The sequence below is a fragment of the Muntiacus reevesi genome, chromosome 1 (genome assembly GCF_963930625.1).
Source record: "Muntiacus reevesi chromosome 1, mMunRee1.1, whole genome shotgun sequence".
Classification (NCBI taxonomy): Eukaryota; Metazoa; Chordata; class Mammalia; order Artiodactyla; family Cervidae; genus Muntiacus; species Muntiacus reevesi.
In genome coordinates, this window is record NC_089249.1 from 84,105,350 (window position 1) to 84,121,770 (window position 16,421).

Genomic DNA, 16,421 nt, shown 5'->3' on the forward strand with positions numbered 1-16,421 from the left:
TATGCCCAGGAGTGGGATTGCTGGGTCATATGGCAGTTCTATTTCCAGTTTTTTAATGAATCTCCACACTGTTCTCCACAGTGGCTGTACTAGTTTGCATTCCCACCAACAGTGTAGGAGGGTTCCCTTTTCTCCACACCCTCTCCAGCATTTATTGCTTGTAGACTTTAGATAGCAGCCATCCTGACTGGCATGTAATGGCACCTCATTGTGGTTTTGATTTGCATTTCTTTGATAATGAGTAATGTTGAGCATCTTTTCATGTGTTTGTTAGCCATCTGTATGTCTTCTTTGGAGAAATGTCTGTTTAGTTCTTTGGCCCATTTTTTGATTGGGTCATTTATTTTTCTGGAATTGAGCAGCAGGAGTTGCTTGTATATTTTTGAGATTAATCCTTTGTCTGTTGCTTCGTTTGCTATTCTTTTCTACCAATCTGAAGGCTGTCTTTTCACCTTGCTTATAGTTTCCTTTGTTGTGCAAAAGCTTTTAAGTTTAATTAGGTCCCATTTATTTTTGCTTTCATTTCCAGTATTCTAGGAGGTGTGTCATAGAGGTCTTGCTGTGATTTATGTCAGTGAGTGTTTTACCTATGTTCTTCTCTAGGAGTTTTATAGTTTCTGGTCTTACATTTAGATCTTTAATCCATTTTGAGTTTATTTTTGTGTATGGTGTTAGAAAGTGTTCTAGTTTCATTCTTTTACAAGTGGTTGACCAGTTTTCCCAGCACCACTTGTAAAGAGGTTGTCTTTTTTCCATTGTATATTCTTGCCTCCTTTGTTGAAGATAAGCTGTCCATAGGTACGTGGGTTTATCGCTGGGCTTTCTGTTTTGTTCCATTGATTCTATATTTCTGTCTTTGTGCCAGTACCATACTATCTTGATGACTGTGGCTTTGTAGTGGAGCCTGAAGTCAGGCAGGCTGATTCCTGCAGTTCCATTCTTCTTTCTCAAGATTGCTTTGGCTATTTGAGTTTTTTTCTATTTCCATACAAATTGTGAAATTGTTTGTTCTAGTTCTGTGAAAAATACCATTGGTAGCTTGATAGGGATTGCACTGAATCTATAGATTGCTTTGGGTAGTATAGTCATTTTCACAATATTGATTCTTCCAATCCATGAACACGGTATATTTCTCCATCTATTTGTGTCCTCTTTGATTTCTTTCATCAGTTTTTTATAGTTTTCTATATATAGGTTTTTTGTTTCTTTAGGTAGATATACTCCTAAGTATTTTATTCTTTTTGTTGCAGTGGTGAATGGAATTGTTTCCTTAATTTCTCTTTTTGTTTTCTCATTGTTAGTGTATAAGAATGCAAGGGATTTCTGTGTGTTAATTTTATATCCTGCAACTTTACTATATTCATTGATTAGCTCTAGTAATTTTCTGGTAGAGTCTTTAGGGTTTTCTATGTAGAGGATCATGTCGTCTGCAAACAGTGAGAGTTTTACTTCTTCTTTTCCTATCTGGATTCCTTTTATTTCTTTTTCTGCTCTGATTGCTGTGGCGAACACTTCCAAAACTATGTTGGATAGTAGTGGTGAGAGTGCGCACCCTTGTCTTGTTCCTGACTTTAGGGGAAATGCTTTCAATTTTCACCACTGAGGATAATGTTTGCTGTGGGTTTGTCATATATAGCTTTTATTATGTTGAGGTATGTTCCTTCTATTCCTTTTTTCTGGAGAGTTTTTCTCATAAATGGATGCTGAATTTTGTCAAAGGCTTTTTCTGCATCCATTGAGATAATCATATGTTTTGTATCTTTCAATTTGTTAATGGTGTATTACATTGATTGATTTGCAGATGCTGAAGAATCCTTGCATCCCTGGGATAAAGCCCACTTGGTCATGATATATGATCTTTTTAATATGTTGTTGGATTCTGTTTGCTAGAATTTTGTTAAGGATTTTTGTATCTATGTTCATCAGTGATATTGGCCTGTAGTTTTCTTTTTTTGTCGCATCTTTGTCTGGTTTTGGAATTAGGGTGATGGTGACTTCATAGAATGATTTTGGAAGTTTACCTTCTGCAATTTTCTGGACGAGTTTGAGTATGAAAGGTGTTAGCTCTTCTCTAAATTTTTGGTAGAATTCAGCTGTGAAGCCATCTGGTCCTGGGCTTTTGTTTGCTGGAAGATTTCTGATTACAGTTTTGATTTCCATGCTTGTGATGGGTCTGTTAAGATCTTCTATTTCTTCCTGGTTCAGTTTTGGAAAGTTGTACTTTTCTAAGAATTTGTCTATTTCTTCCAAGTTGTCCATTTTATTGGCATATACACTGTCAACTCTTTGAGATGTTTTACCACATTCCTAACCAGAGCCCTAAGACTGCCACTTCTTGATGATAAAGTTTAGACATTGTCTACTGACTCTGTGTTACAGAAAATGAGGGTAGAGTTCTCTTAAACCTCTACCCTTCTCTGCATCTTTCAAAAATCTTTATATCACAAATTTTATTTTTACATAATTTGAATTCTGTAAATGTTACTTATTACAGAGCCAAATTGTGAGCTATAATTGTACTTCCTTTTGTGAAATTTCGTGTTCCTGGAGATGATGATTATCTAAAACAGGCAGAGTTTTCCATATCCATATCTTTATCAGATCTCTCATAGACCTTCAGAAAGATGATCCGTCAATTCCATTTCACCCCCTAGAGATCTTTCTGAGCCCTCTATCATTTGCTTTCTTCACAACTAATTACCCTTTTGGGCCCTTTTTCATTCTAGAATTTCTTTTTCCCCTTCCCCATATTAATTTTCTCATTTTCTGGATCCCATTTTATCCGCTGTACTGATTCACTTTCTTGGTTTACTGAAGCACCTTTTTTTTTTTTTTTTTTTTTTTTGAGTCATTGTGTGTCAAACTGAGTATTCTTTCCTTGTGTTTAACTGGTAGTTTGGTTGGGTATAGAATTCTAACTAGAACATAATTTACAGGTTTGAAGACTTGCTCCCTTGTCTAGGAATAGGAGGAAGTCATATATAAAGTTGAAGTTGGAGTGCCCATATTTAGGCTGTGCTAAAGCCTGGTGACTCAGTGGTAAAGAATCTGCTTGCAGTGCAAAAACGGTAGTTCCATCCCTGGGTTGGGAAGATCCCCTGGAGGAGGGCCTGGCAACCCACTCCAGTATTCTTGTTGTGAAAAATCTATGAACAGAGGAGCCTGGCTGGCTATGATCCGTGGGGTCGTGAAGAGTAGGACACGACTGAAACGACTGCACACGTGCACACAAAGTAGTAACAAAGCAGGGGAACATACACGCAGGAAATGTGCAGAGATGAGAGGGCTTGCCACCCCGAAAAGAGTAAGGCAGTAACTCGGGTTCTGTTGGTTTTCTGGTTGCTGGTTCCAGAAATCATGAGGGCTTGCTGTACTTATTATTATTCCCCACCCCCCAAATCTGTGACAATTTGAGTGGGTTTCTGTTTCTTTTTTTTAATAGTTTTTTTTTTTCTGATGAACGTTCTTAAGATTTATTCTTTAAAAAAAAAAATTTTTTTTTTTATTGTGCTGGGTCTTTGTTGCTGCATGTGGGCTTTCCCTAACTGTGATGAGCAGGGCTACTCTTTTTTTTTCTTCTTCGGGGCTACTTTTGATTGTGGTGCACAGGCTTCTCATTGTGGCTTCTTGTTGCAAAGCACAGGCTCTAGGCACACCAGCTTCAGTAGTTGCAGCACACAGGCTCAGTAGTTGCAGCTTGCAGGCTCTAGATTGTGGGCTCAGTAGTTGATGCACATGGACTTAGTTGCTCTGCAGCATGTAGGATCTGCCTGGACCAAGGATCAAACCCATGTCCCCTGCATTGGCAGGTGGATTTCTAGCCACTGTGCCACTAGGCAAGTCCAGGTTTCTATTTCTTATGACTAAATGCTCTTCGAGACACCTATCCATTTATAAATTAAAGACCAAATGAGATACCTTTGTATCCATGCTTTGAGGAAAGACAGCATTTGCCAATGGGAGTGATGGCAAAGGATCTAAGTAATGGGAAGGACTCTTTTTCCAAGGTTACTGCCTTGCCAGGACCTGAAATAACTACTTCTGTCTCTAACTGTTGACCCTGCTCACTGTCCCACCTGGTGGCATTGGGATAATATCAGAAGCTCAGCTATGACTCACATAGACAAAAATGGCCCTGAAGGTGGATATCCAGCTTGCGGCTTCTAGCACAACATTGGTAGGTTTCACTGTCCAATGGAATGGCTTGGTTTATGGTGAACACCAACTGAGATGATACTTCACTAATACTATCTCTCCCAGGATCCTATTTAAGTCTCAGTTGCTTCAAGCTTGTCTCAGGGGAACAATCTCAAAACTTGTCCTTGCACAAAAAACACTATTCCCACCTCAGTCTCTTCTTTCTTAAGCCTTACAGTTGCTTTCCCTCCAGGGAAGTTGAGCTGAGTGTGTGCATTCATTCTGGAATAGGAAGGAAAGTGTTAGCCTTGGAAGACAGGTATATACATGGCTAACTAAATCCACTCACATAAAAATGTTGAGGTAGAGATGGGGCTGCTCCCTAGACACTGAATACCACCCTGTTAGAAGAGTAACCTACAGACTATACCTGTATCTGAGGGAGGTCTGCAATCCCAGTTCTTCATTCATTCTGAAGTGGTTTATATTTTATTTCTATTCTTCAGCTTGAACTTCTATAGGCCCTTTAACTATTAAAAAGTTCTTTTGTATATATTTATGGTATAGGCCTAGAGACAGGTATTATTTTTCCCATTTTACAGATAAACTGAGGCACAGAGTAGTTAAGTGGTTGCTAAAGTTGACAAATACTGGAGTATCTGGATATCAAACCTGGATTTTATAAATTTATAGTATATAAGAGCCTAAGGGCCAGATTACCAGGCTTTTTTGCAACATATAGCAGAGGCAGATGTCTGATGGGAAGGGCAATAGTATTAGTTCTTAAAAAAAAAAGAAACATAAACTGTATTTTTCACCCTTTCATTAGTGTCATGAAAAACGGGTCCTTTTCTTGCCCACCAGAAAAAAAAAAAAAATCATGGGTCCCATCCCTCATGAACCCAGGATTCTCCCTGATGACTGTCTCTGCTCTGGGGATCTTTGGATGGGCTGTGATCACCATGAAGCTAGATGTCCACAATTGCCAGAAGAATGGGTAGGGCACAGCAGCCTCTCCATCAGCATGTTGCATGTTGTCAGCAGCCCCAGGAATAGCAGATGTTGGCTCTGCTGGTGTCCTTGACCTCACTTTTCCTGAAAGCACAAGGGGATCTCCTACACTAGGCCTGACAGAGTTCCAAGACCATCTCCTTGCTACCAGCAGCAACCTCACTTGGTTAGTCTGATGTAAGTTTCCTAAACCCTACCTTGTACATGCATTATTTTGCTAACGATGAATCTGTAGAAATGGCAGTGCTGGTCAAAGGGTATATGTATTTGCAATTTTGAGAAAGTTGCCATATTGTCCTCCATAGAGGTTGCACCAGCATACCTTTCTACCAGCAACATATGAAATGCTTCCTCATACCCATGCCAACAACATGATGATAATTTGAGAAGTGAGAAATGGTCTTCATACAGTTCCAATTTACAGTTATCTTATCATGACCTAGGTTAAACACATTTTATATGTTCAAGAGACATTTGTTTATCCCTTTCTGTGAAATTGCTCATCTCCTATAGGGTTGATGTCCTTGGTCCATCCATGTTGCTGTAAATGGCGTTATTTCATCCTTTTTAATGCCTGAATAATATTCCATTGTGTATACATATGACATTTTCTTTATCCATTCCTCTGTTGACGGACATCTAGGTTGCTTCCAGTGACACTGATTTTATTTCATCCAAGAGCATGATATTCCTTACCGTTTTTAAAAGTCTTGTGTTTTGGTATGTGTGTCTGTCAGCCATGTTTAGAAGTTTTTAAAATAAAGGTCTTATCCATTTCTTAAGTTTATTTCTTAGTATTTTATATTTTACATCACTATTGAAAATGTTATGTTTTTCCCATTGTATTCTTTATGTTTGTCATTTTAATTTTGTTATCATTCATTATATCTTTTATCTCTTCAGTGTTTTTCACACATAAAAGACCAATGATGATTATGTATTAATTTCATACCCAGTTAATGTCTCTTACTCAATTCTATAATTGTTTTTAATAATTTTTCAGTTGATTCTTTTGGATTTTCTAGTCATATAATCATCTTAAGTGTAAACAGTGATAATTGCTTCATTTTCTATTTTTATATTTCTGATTTCTTTTTCCTGTCTAATTGTGTTGGCTAATATCTTCAGAAAATATTAAATAATAGTGGTGATAATGAGTCCTGTCTTTATGGGGGATTCTTCAATTGTTTCCTTATTAAGCATTGTGCTAGCTATTTTATTATGTTAAGGAATATATGTTTATTTCTATTTTATTGAATTTTTAAGATATCAAGAATAAATATTGAATACTTTATTAATTGCCTTTAACCATCAAAAAAAAGTTCATTTGTACCATTTTTATTTTTAGATTCCACATACAACTGATATCATATGGTATTTGTTTTTCTCTGTGTTGACTTAAAAAAAATACACAATTGTGAGAGTTGTGAGTTTACTTTATTTGGGGCAAAATGAGGACTGCAACCCAGGAAATTGCACCTCAGATAGCTCTTTGAGAACTACTCTATAAAGAGGCAGGGGGGAAGAGGCAGGGAAAATAAGTTATTTTGGTGAAGAGAATACATGCAATCAAGCACATGTTTTTCCGGAAGATTTCCACTTGTCTCGTTAAGGTTTCTGCTTGTCATGAAGAATAGCTGTCACCATGAAGGATTTTAGTGCATTCCTAGATCTGAGGAGATACAAGAATTGGACTCATAAAATCGACTCCTTAAAATATCTTACTATCTGTTAAAATAGTTGGGAAGACCAGTTTTTCCTTGAGTCTACAGTGTCTCATTTCTGTTCTCCCTGAACCCCTTTCAGGGGGTGTTGAAAATCAGCAGCTGTAGCAGCACATGATTTAATCCTTGTAGAGGTAAATGGCAAGTACCAATTTGTGGTTGACATCTGTCTGACTTACTTCTTTCAGTATGACAATCTCCAGATTCATCTGCGCTGCTGCAAATGGCATTTTTTTAAAATTACTGTAATATTTCATTGTAAATATGTACCACATCTTCTATCCACTCCTCTGTCAGTGGACATTTAAGTTGCTTCCATGTCTTGGCTTTTGCAAATAGTGCTGCCATGAACATTGATTGCATATGTCTTTTTGAAGTATGTTTTTCTCCAGATATATGCCTGGGAGTGGGATTACTGGATCATATGGTAGTTCATTATTTCATGTTTTAAGGACTTTTCATACTGTTGTCCATAACAATTGTACCAATTTATATTCCCACCAACAGTGTAGGAGGGTTCCCTTTACTCCACACCCTCTCCAGCACTTATTTTTGTAGATTTTTTCATGATGGCCATTCTGAGTAGTGTGGGTGATACCTCATTGTGGTTTTGATTTGCATTTCTCTACTAATTAGTAACATTGAGCATCTCTTCATGTGCTTTTTGGCCATCTGTATGTCTTCCTTGGAGAAATGTCTATTTAGATTTTCCATCCATTTTTTGATTGGGTGTTTTGTTTGTTTTTTATATTGAGCTATGGCATCTGGTCCCATCACCTCATGGGAAATGGATGGGGAGACAGTGGAAACAGTGTCAGACTTTATTCTTAGGGGGCTCCAAAATCACTGCAGATGGTGACTGCAGCCATGAAATTAAAAGACGCTTACCCCTTGGAAGGAAAGTTATGACCAACCTAGATAGCATATTAAAAAGCAGAGACATTACTTTGCCAACAAAGGTCCGTCTGGTCAAGGCTATGGTTTTTCCAGTGGTCATGTATGGATGTGAGAGTTGGACTATAAAGAAAGCTGAGCGCCGAAAAATTGATGCTTTTGAACTGTGGTGTTGGAGAAGACTCTTGAGCATCCCTTGGACTGCAAGGAGATCCAACCAGTCCATCCTAAAGGAGATCAGTCCTAGGTGTTCATTGGAAGGACTGATACTAAAGCTGAAACTCCAGTACTTGGGCCACCTCATGCGAAGAGTTGACTCATTGGAAAAGATCCTGATGCTGGGAGGGATTGGGGGCAGGAGGAGAAGGGGATGACAGAGGATGAGATGGCTGAATGCATCACCGACTCTATGGACATGAGTTTGAGTAGACTCCAGGAGTTGGTAATGAACAGGGAGGCCTGGCGTGCAGTGATTCATGGGGTCGCAAAGAGTCGGACACGACTGAACGACTGAACTGAACTCATGTGAGTTGTTTGTATATTTTGGAGATGAATCAGTTGTCAGTCACATCATTTACAAATATGTTCTTTCATTCTATACGTTCTTTTCACGTTGTTTATGGTTTCCTGATTTCAACTCTTGATGACTCTTTGCTTGGCTTGTCTCAGGTCCTCCCCCGAACTTTATTTCCTCATTTGTAAGTGAGGAGGCTGCCTACTTCTAAATATTGAAAAAACAAACACACAGATTTGAACCTGGCTTTCTCCTCAGTTGAAAGATTTCAGTGACTCCTTGTGGTGGGTGTTTGTCATTCTTGTGGCTACTCAATAGTATCTTTTGATGGAACCAGCTGCTCCTCCTTTCTCCCCTCATTATCTCCCTGTGAGAGTGTTGGTTGAAGGCAGAGCCCTGATTTCCTTCCAGGAGCCCAAAAGACCAGATAAACCTTTTCCCCACCCTCTGAAAGAAGGAATTGGACTAATAGGATGTTCCCATCAGGTCTTTGGCTCTTGAGGGTATGCTGAAAAAATGAGGTGACAGTGGAATAATACTCACTGGTGAGATTTCTTCCAAGTCTAGTACCTGCTCACTGTCCTACCCTTATCATGATGTTGTAGCCAAGTTCAGTTTAGTTCAGTCACTCAGTCATGTCCGACTCTTGGCGACCCCATGGACTGCAGCACACCAGGCCTCTCTGTCCATCACCAACTCCTGGAATTTACCCAAACTCATGTCCATTAAGTCCGTGATGCCATCCAACCATCTCATCCTCTGTCGTCCCCTTCAATACCCCGAAGATATTTTACAGCTGCATATTTCTGTCCATGATGTTTACTTCTCCAAAGATACTTTCCTTTCTTTCTTTGCCTGTAAACTCTTAATTATCCTTTAAATTTCAGACCATGTCCCTATAGGGGTGGGGAACACAATAAAATAAACTAGTTGAATAAAAGGAAAAAGAAAGTAAAAATTAGGAATAAAAATAATCATAAATATAAAAGGAATTAAAAATTATAAAAGGTATTTTTCTAGCATTGTATGCTGACAAGTTAGAAAAACAAATAAATTTCTATAAAATACAAATAACCAAAACTGAGTCAAAAAGAAAGAACCTAAAAGGCCAAATAACCATGGGAAAAATTGAGAGTATTATTTGGTACTATCTTTTCAGAAAGCACTACTTTGGATTCTGATGCTATTCAAATTGGCAGTATAGAAGAAGGAAGAAATCTCATTTCTTTTTACTAATACCTTCCTTGGTGGCTTAGACAGTAAAGAATCCACCTGTAATGCAGGAGACCTGGGTTTGATTCCTGGGTGGTGAATATCCCCTGGAGAAGGAAATGGCAACCCATTCCGGTATTCTTGCCTGAAGGATTCCATGGATAGAGGAGCCTTGCAGACTGCAATCCATGGGATTGCAAAGAGCTGGACACAACTGAGTGACTAACACTTTGACTTTTCACTTTCTAATCCTAAAAGAAAGCATATAAAGGTCTACAGGCCAATCTCACTTATTCATGTGAAAGTACTAAATATTCACCTGGAAACACAAAAGAAAAAAATAACAAACCAATTCAGCAGGATATTAAAAATGTAATGTTGTTAGTCATTCACTTATGACTCTTTGGAACCCTATGGACTATAGGCAACCAGGCTCCTCTGTCCATAGAATTCTCCAGGCAAGAATACTGGAGTGGGTAGCCATTCCCTTCTGGAGAGGATCTTCCTGAACCCAGGGATCAAAGCTGGGCCCGCCTTGCAGGTGGATTCTTTACTACTGAGTCACCAAGAAAGCCCGTTGGGTCTCATTACCAAGCATTATCTGATTGGAAAAGAAAGATAAAAAGGACTGCAGTGATTCTTTCCACCAAAGGATGTGGTTAAGTCCAGCAGCTTGTGTCCAACTCTTGATCCCAAAATTTACTTGTGTGACAAGTAAGTTTCTTAGGCTCCTGGGACAGGCACTACACTAAGTCCTTAATAAATGAATATCTTTGACAAACCTGAACACCTATGATGTGTCAGGCAACATAGGACACAGAAAGATAACTAAAATGCAAAGACAAACTATTTTAGTGGTTAAATGCAGCCTGTAGAATTAGGACAGGTTTGTGATCTAGCTTGGACAATTATCAGCTGCATAATATTGGGCAAGTTTTTAAACCTTTCTGAAAATCAGTTTATTGATCTATAAAATGGTGGTAATAATATTCTCTTTCCAGATTTGTTGTTTGGGTTAAACAAAGCAACCTGTGTAAACCATATATTATAGCACCTGGCATAGAGTAAGGGCTCAAAAAATGTTAACCATGATTATGTTTTTAATGGTTCCTAACATTTGAGACAATTTACAGTGTCTCAAGCACATACACATACATGACTGGTGTTTAGTTCTTTTTTGTTAACTTTACATTTAAAGAATTTAAAAAGTTTTGGCTGTGCTGTGTCTTTGTTGCTTTATGTGGGCTTTCTCTAGTTGTGATATGTGGGCTTCTCATTGTGGTGGCTTCTCTTGTTGTGAGCACCGGCTCTAGGGTGTACAGGCTTTGGTAGTTGTGGTGAAGGGGCTTAGTTGCTCCGCAGCCTGTGGAATCTTCTTGAACCAGGAGTTGAACCCATGCCCCATGCGTTGGCAAGTGGATTCTTAGCCTCTTAGACCACCAGGGAAGACCTGTGTTTGGTTCTTATCAAACACTGAGGTATTATGGTTATTTAAAAATTTGTCATTTGAGCTAAAGCACATGGAGGCTTAGAGAGGCATTGTGACCACTTTAAAATCACAGCTTCTAAGTAGGGGAGCAAGGATTCTAACTCCTAAGTTATGAGGTCTTTCTCTTGGAATTTTATTTGCTTCTTTTCTCCCACCCATCCAGCCATTCAGGAACAGTTGCAACACAAGGGACTGATAACAATAATAAGGTTGTAAAGTGTATCAAGGAATAGGGATGGAGAAATTCTAGATGAGGGATCTGGAAAGGCTTCAAGGTGACAGTGGAATTAGGCCTTGATAGATGTTTGCTGGTGCCTTATGGGTGGTGAGTGGACTGGGGGAGATTTGTCTTCCAGACCTGGCTCTGCATTGGGCTTTCCTCATGACTCAGTGGTAAAGAACCTGCCTGCCAATGCAGGAGACACAGGTTCGATCCCTGGGTTGGGAAGATCCCCTGGAGAAGAAAATGGCAACCTACTGCAGTATTCTTGCCTGGGACAGGGAGAATACTGTCTCCTCCCCTTCCACAGACAGGGGAGCCTGGGAGGCTACCCTCCATGAGGCCGCAAAAGAGTCCGACAGGACTTAATGAATAAACAACCTGGCTTTGCACTAGCTAGCTGTGAGATACTGAGGTCATATCCCTTTTCCAGGCACGTTCTCTAAGGGAATGGTGCAGCGGGACAGGAGGGGGCAGTGCAGGGACTGCTTCCAAGAAGAGAGCGGCAGACAAGTCTGGCAGGCTTGCCGGAGGTGATATAAGAGTCGCCAGGCTTCGTGGTGCCTAGGGCCGAGCTGGAGCAGAGCGTGTAAGTCTGTCATGGGCCGTTATGGAGGGCTGTGGGGAGGCGGTGTCCATGGGACAAGGATGCTCTTGGAATAAGTCACCTTGGTGCTTGTGAGCATCCTGCTGTGATGCAGGCAGAGTCCTGCTGTTTCTGCACTCTGACCGCTAGAGGGCGCTGCCTTCCGGTTGAAGCCTTCCTGAGCCCAGGCTTTGGCCCCCTGAGCCGGGCGCGGGGTGGAGCTTGCGGGTTCACCCAGGAAAACCTAAACTAGGGGCAGAGGTCTAGGGTAGGGATATGCAATTCCGGGCCTGATGGGTCCTGGGATCACAGCCTGTACTAGAGTTGCAACTGGCACTAAATAGCCGGAAAAGTGGTGGGGCGGGAAGTCGGGACATTCTGGGTCCACCACATGTGTGGGGACAAGTCTTATCTCCCTCATAGAGCAGAACGGGCAAAGACATGAATGCTGACTAGGTTGGCACCAGTCTGGCACCCTCACCTTTTGGCCTTTTCCCGGGGTTTCCTGAACTACCTTGGCTGCCTAGGGCCTGTGGACTCTCAGCATGGAGTGACCTCAGCCGCAGCCAGAGGGCATTGACTCCTTTCCCTGACCTTTTCAAATGGGAGATGGCTGAGTCCTGGTTTCAGATGCAAGCTTCCTGTGATAGAAGGCACGTTCCTAAATCAGGCTCACATTCCTCTTGTGTTTCAAGCTGCATCATGGGCATGTGATGATTAAATGGTACGTGAAGCTGTACCCGAGGTTTTCTGGGACATGTAGACTGTTACTGGTGGGGACAAGATTGTAAGGAAGAGACTCTATTCTCTCCTCTCCCAAAGCTCAGACCTAGCCTCTCAGAGGAGCTGGAAGGTTAGCAATCCACTTCACAAACACCTCTGTTTGCAGATCTCCCACAACATTGAAAATAATGCTTGAGACCCAGAGACAGGTTTTCATCAGTCACCACAACTTCCTTAGGGTAGAGGCAGAGTTGTCAGTCAGCCAAAGTTCAGTCAGGAGACCCTTGGATCACTTGTCTGCTTTCTCAGGCCTCCTATTCTGACCCCTCTCAACACACTAGAGCAGGGCTTCTCGACCTTAACATAAACGTGCTAATCAACACTTCTGTTGTCTGGTGAAGCCTGTGGATCTTCTTCTCAAAATAACGTTTAAAAATTCATAAAATATATAGAATAACAAAGGAAACAAATTATATAAAAACAGTTGTCCAAACATTAGAAGAATGTGTGATAGAGTGGTGTATGGGTTTCTTTAGAAGTAGCATCAGTCTAAATAAACAATTGTAATTTCACAGAAGTGATGAGCATATATGACATATTAAAAAGTCTGCAACAACTCTAAAGAGATTTGTAAATAGCTGTAATTTCTATTGATGGCGAATTCTAATGTGGTTTGTTGCTTACATTCATAATGGAAGCAAATGCTAACTTTTAACTAGAGACTGGTGAAGATAAAGATGTAACATTTCTCCCTAATTCACGATCTCATGAGTGAATCCATGCACTCCACAGTTAAAAGGTCCTGCAGGACCGGCTCCTTATTTTGCCTGTGGGGAAACTGAGGCAACCAGGTCTCCTGATTCCTAGGTGAAGGGTCTTCCCACTAAAGTGCATAACTCTGGAACCTGGGGAGAACTATCTCCAAACCAATATCTTCATCCTGGAATTTCCACGTTTACTCTGCCAGAAACATGCCAGTGGCCAAAGCCTCCCTTGTTTGCATCACCCCCAGAGCCTACATCTGGTATGTGAGCTCCCCTCAAGGCACCTCATAGGGCCAGCTCCAAGCTCCATGGAGCCTAGTGTCTTTTCCCAGGCTAGGCTTGGGATCCAGAGGAGAATTGATTCAAGCCTTGGTAATTTTCCTCTGCTAACTATCTCCTTTTTATTGATAAGAATGACCCTTTGTCATTCGTTCCTCAAGACTGAACAGAAGAAAGGAGTTGGAGGACTTAGAACTGCATAAGCAATTTAGACTTTGTCAGGTACAGTTACTTCAAGGAGTTCACCTGGCTTTCCCTCCCATGCACACAGTTTGGTTCTTCCCATTTGAGGAAATTGTCAGGACAGGTTGTACCCCTGAATGCCTCCTGGGGAAGATTGAGCATGCCAGCTTCGTGGGCGTGAGGGACACTTCTCTTCCCAGGCTCTTGAGGGCAAAGAACATTTCAAGACATGGGGCTTCCCAGGGACCTCACTGGAAGCCTGTCCTTGCCTGACCAGTCCTGTCGACTGTCCCATCCCTGCTCCCAGGCCCCAGGTCCCCACTGGGCCTCTTTACCTCAGGACAGAAGTTCTTTCCTGCTCTCAGGCTGGGGGCTCTGATGAAAGCTCTTTGAGCTCTCAGTCCTCAACTTGCTCTTCATTTTTGTTGAAACCCCATCCCCCTCTTCTGTCATTGCTGGTGCCCTCATTACTGCTATATGTGGTCTCTTTTTTTTTTTTTTACGCTTCACAAATTTGCGTGTCATCCTTGCGCAGGGGCCATGCTAATCTTCTCTGTATCGTTCACAGTTTTAGTATATGTGCTGCCGAAGCGAGCACTATATGTGGTCTTTTAACGCCAGAGAATGAGTTCTTTATTAGCAGTCACGGGTCTTTCTGCTTTTCTCCTCCTCCTCCACTCCCACTGTGAAATCTTTTCTTCTCTGTCTCCTCTACCTCCTTCTCTACCACTTTCTCTTTTTCCTGTCTTTTGTGTGTATGTGTGTGTGTGTGTGTGTGTGTGTGTGTGTTAGAAATAGACTAAGGTGCTGAAAAGGCTGAGAAAAAACACTCTATTTTCTTCACCCTGAGGGACAAAGATTTTTCACTTGGTAGCTTACTATAAGGATAAGACTGAAATTAGAATATCTTAATATCTTGAAGATAAAAGGACAAAATGTGCCCTCAAGTATAAAGTAAGGTGCCTAGTCTTTTCTTGAGAGAAGGCTTGTTTAGGAGTAGGACACCAAGGTCCTGATAAAGACATTGGGATCTGGGGTCAATCTCCTCTGGGAAGGCCCTTACCAGGTTATTCTTTCTTTTCCCTCAGCTGTGAAGGTGCCAAAAATTGATTCGTGGGTGCATTCTGACCCAGACTAAGTGATGGCATTTTTATATCTTTATTCTCTATGCTTTTACTTTTTACTTTCCAGGTGGGCCTGTTAATCTATGTGGGCCTGCTTCTGCTGACTCCAAAAATCCTGAGTCTGCTGTTTGACTCTCCAGACAATGCCTTCCTGTCCTGGGCTCATTCCTTGGCCACATTCCACAATCAGTCTAATTACTGGGTCTTGGCTCAGATGGTAAAGAAACCACCTTCAATGTGGGACCCCTGGGTTCAATCTCTGGGTTGGGAAGACCCCCTGGAGGAGGGCATGGCAACCCACTCCAGTATTCTTGCCTGGAGAATTCCATGGACAGAGGAGCCTGGTGGGCTATAGTCCATAGGGTTGCAAAGAGTCCAACATGACTGAGCGACTAAGCACAGCACAGGACAGAGAACAGAGCTGCTTCAGGATGAAGGGGAAGATGGGCCAGGAGTGATGCAGGGAGGCTGGGGGAGCAAGGGCGATGAGGGGTGATGGCAGTCAAATGGTCCTATACGTAGAGGTGAGGGGGTGGGCGACTGACCTCCTTATTTCTTCACTCATGACCCCCTCACCCTTTTCTATTCTGTTCTGTTCCTCCTTGGTTGTTGATGGCCGGGGAGACTGCGGCGATTATTCCTAAACTCTAGATTGTGTACTTTGGTAGAAAGAGCCTTGGTCTGAGAACAAGAAACTCTAACTCTGCAAGACTGGACCAGGCCCTGTGCCAGAAGGGACCCAGCACGACAGGAAGTCCCCTGGCTCTGCAGCAAACTCTACCATGATCGCCAACCAGTGCTGGGCTACCCAGGGGCCCTAATTGGGTTGGGGGAAGTTTTTCATGACCAGAGTCCCTCTCACTTGTGTGGAAAGGGAATTCCTCTTTTGTAGTACTCTGTGCCCCACCCCCAAATAGTAACAGGACTTTTGGAGTTCGAGGTCCTTTCAGTGGACAAGGAAACCACTGTCTGGGCATTGTCAGGTAAGATATACATCAGGAACATCTTGTTATTCCATCTAAGTATTCAGCTTTCAGTATTCCAAATGAGTCAATTTCAAGAGCCTGTGGTATAGAAATCCTTGTTGAGAAGGGGGGTGGTCTTTCATCCCCTTTCCATGACTCTCACCAGCATCCTGGTCACAAGACCAGTCCACCACAGCCCACAGAACACCTGACCCTGCTGACATAAACTCTTAAATTGGACCTGGTATCTGGTAACCCAGTATCCTTCTTTGCTATCCTTACAATAATGGTCAAATTTGTGACCTCCTTGTTCCCTAAAAAGGAGATTTGTCCATGCTTGTCTCTGTGGGGTACTTAGAAGGTTGGCTCTGAGGGCATTCAGCATTTCTCATCATCCAGGGATTATATAACAAAGATTGTTATGAACATAAAGAGGAATTGAACATAACAGGGCTATAAATGCATGAAGGTGGGCCCCCTGAGCCCCAACAGCATAGATATGTATTCACACTGGTTACTGCAAAAACCTCTAAGTTCTGCAAAGACCTCAGGGCTAGAAACTGAATCATAGAGGGCTTGTTTCTCACAGTGAGGCG

At 41.6% G+C, this 16,421-nt stretch overlaps 1 non-coding gene across 1 annotated transcript; it reads right to left on the bottom strand.

Annotated features, from left to right (window-relative positions):
• Nucleotides 1-14,226: 14,226 nt before the first annotated feature.
• LOC136156717 (U6 spliceosomal RNA) lies at nt 14,227-14,334 on the bottom strand. Its single transcript, XR_010661203.1, has one exon. It is a non-coding gene; the product is annotated as a U6 spliceosomal RNA (small nuclear RNA).
• Nucleotides 14,335-16,421: the final 2,087 nt, after the last annotated feature.